This window comes from Cynoglossus semilaevis, chromosome 15 (assembly GCF_000523025.1).
Source record: "Cynoglossus semilaevis isolate Cse_v1.0 chromosome 15, Cse_v1.0, whole genome shotgun sequence".
Classification (NCBI taxonomy): Eukaryota; Metazoa; Chordata; class Actinopteri; order Pleuronectiformes; family Cynoglossidae; genus Cynoglossus; species Cynoglossus semilaevis.
The window spans coordinates 9,368,509-9,371,510 of record NC_024321.1 but is presented as its reverse complement, the minus strand read 5'-3'; the positions used below and the strand labels follow the sequence as shown (position 1 = coordinate 9,371,510).

At 41.3% G+C, this 3,002-nt stretch overlaps 1 protein-coding gene across 5 annotated transcripts in view; it reads left to right on the top strand.

Moving 5' to 3' along the window:
• LOC103390873 (protocadherin alpha-10-like) overlaps window positions 1–3,002 on the top strand; it is a 77,478-nt gene that overhangs the window by 30,409 nt on the left and 44,067 nt on the right. The window lies entirely within an intron of this gene.

The following is a 3,002-nucleotide window of genomic DNA, read 5'->3' as shown; positions in this document are numbered from 1 at the left end:
TCTGACAGTGGAGAACCTTCTCTGACAGCTACTGTGTCTATAGAGGTGGTGGTGGTTGAAAGCTCAGCTGACATCCAGACTCAGTTCAGACACGTTCCAGTCAAAGAGGAGAACTTCTCTCCTTTAAATCTGTACCTCCTGATTGCCATTGTGTCGGTGTCAGCCATCTTTCTGCTGAGCCTCATCAGTTTGATAGCTGTCAAATGCCACAGGACAGATGGTAGATTCAGTGGATACAGCGCCCCCATGATCACCACCAACCCTGACGGGAGCTGGTCTTACTCTAAAGCCACTCAACAGTATGACGTCTGCTTCAGTTCAGACACTCTCAAGAGTGACGTAGTGGTTTTCCCTGCACAGTTTCCTCCTGTAGATGCGGAACTCATTAGCATTAACGGAGGGGATACATTCGGCCGGACTCAGACTTTACCCAATACAGAAAAGGTAAGAAAATACTCTGCTTACAAGAAATTTTCAACTTTTTAGACTAAGGAATAATTAAATATGACATAAAAAATCTCGACAACAAATCAACTTTGTCTAAACAGAACTTGGCTTAAATTGATTCCAGAAATTACGAATGTTCTGTCTTTTCCCTTTTTGCTTTCTTTTTGGTTTATTAGAATATATTTATTTAAGTAGATTTTTTAAATATGCACTTCATCGGTTCACATGGTTTCATTTAAGATTGTTTTAAAATGTTGCCTTTAAAATTTCGGCTGACTTTGACATCGCATGTCTCTGTCCGTGGTGCTGAACACCACACGTTACTGAATGCATCACGTTACAACTACTATTCACCCCAAGGAAAACAGACGTGTAGTCTAACTGTTGTGTAGATGTCATTAAACGTCAATGTCATTTTTAATCCAAGTCAAACGATCACAGTCTACTTGGTTCACTCTCTTTGAATTGTTAATGAGAATAAACCGTGTACTTCTTTGTTTTTCTCGTCCCCTGTGACTTGGACCTGTAATTGGATTTGAAAGATAATGATACATGTATAAGAACTTTGATAATATAAGGAACATGCTTTTATATCCAATACGTGTTTTAAGGTTAAACATTCACATCTGTGCATTCTCTGTTGGCCGTGTAGAAGCAGAAAAACATTTGGAAAGGTTTTTATTTTTGAACTGTTGTGCATTAATACTAAATGTCCACAAGAGGACAGTGTAGACCATCACATTTTGATACGCATCGCGGTGATAAAGTCTCCTCCCATTTCCACTCGTTAAGGGATATGAGTGCTTTGTTAGAGAGAGAGGCTGTACAACAAAGAACTCAGTGGTGTTTGGTTGTTAAGTCGTCGACGACCAGCGTTGGATTATTACTTTCGTGGATTCTATATCGGTAGTTTATCTTATTGTGTGTATGCGCTGTATTCACTGTCTGGAAATATGACTGTACGAGGCAGCACGGGCTCCTTGCGGATCTATCTCCTTTTCTTGCTGTTGGATTGTTGCTGGGAGGCCGTGAACGCGCAGCTCACCTACTCGGTCCTGGAGGAGGTAAATCTGGGGACTGTTGTCGGAAACATCGCTAAAGATTTAAATATTCACGTCCAGGACTTGGAGTCCCGTATGTTTCAGATCGTTTCTAGGTCAAAGACGAACTATTTCGATGTGAATATGAAAACTGGTGCACTGTATGTCAATGAGAGAATAGACAGAGAGGAGCTCTGCGACGACGAAACAAAATGTTCACTTAATGTAGAAGCAGTAATAAATAAACCGCTGAAACTGTACAGGATTGATGTTACAATCTTAGACGTAAATGACAACGCACCGTCATTTCCCAGCACATCACAGATTTTAAACATCAGTGAAAACACAGCGGCAGGAGCAAAATTTCCCTTACAGTCCGCAGACGACGCTGACGTCGGTAGGAACGCTGTAAATACCTACAAATTAAGTCCGAATGAACATTTTTCTCTTGTTACGCAAAAAGGGGAAAGTATTTCTCCAGAGTTGATTCTTCAAAAAGCTCTAGACCGTGAAAAACAATCTGTTATTTCACTTACATTGACCGCAGTTGACGGAGGAACTCCTCCAAAGTCAGGAACGACAGTTATCAGAATTAACGTTTTGGATAATAATGACAACGCCCCTGTCTTCAGTCAGTCATTGTATAAGGCCAGTGTGTTTGAAAATATCAAAATCGGTACAGCAATAATTACTCTGAATGCAACCGATATAGATGAAGGTCTAAATGGAGAGGTTCGATATTCAATCAGTAAAGCAGGGAGAGGAAAACAAACCGATCTGTTTGAAATAGACGAACAAACAGGGACCGTAACAAATAAAAAGAACATCGACTTTGAAGAAAATAGTGCTTTTGAGATTCAAGTACAGGCCAGTGACAGAGCCTCTTCACATTTATCCTCTCATGCCAAATTATTGATAGAGGTTTTAGACGTCAATGACAACGCCCCTGAAATCTCTGTGACGTCACTGCTGAACACAGTCAGAGAGGACGCGTCCATTGGCACAGCTATTTCGCTTGTTTCAGTGTTGGATAAAGACGGTGGTAAAAACGGGATGGTGAACTGTAAAATCTCTACGAACATCCCGTTTAAATTAGAGTCAAATTATAAGAATTATTATTCACTGGTGGTGGACGGTCCTCTGGACAGAGAGACTGTGTCTCAGTACAACATCAGCATCACTGCCACTGACGAGGGGAGCCCTCCTCTCTCCAGCACTAGTTTTATTACTGTCCGTGTGTCGGACGTGAACGACAACAAGCCGATATTCACAGAAAATATCTTTAATGTCTATGTGAGAGAAAACAGTCCAGTAGGAGCAGTTCTCAAAACGGTTTCAGCATTTGATGCTGACGTCAATCAGAACGGTCAAGTTAGGTTTTCATTTTTACACGACAGCAGTGAGTCACTGCCGGTGTCGACAGCGGTAAACATCAACTCAGAGACTGGAGAGATAATCAGTTTACAGTCCTTTAACTTCGAGGAGTTGAAAACGTTCCAGTTTAAAGTCCAGGCC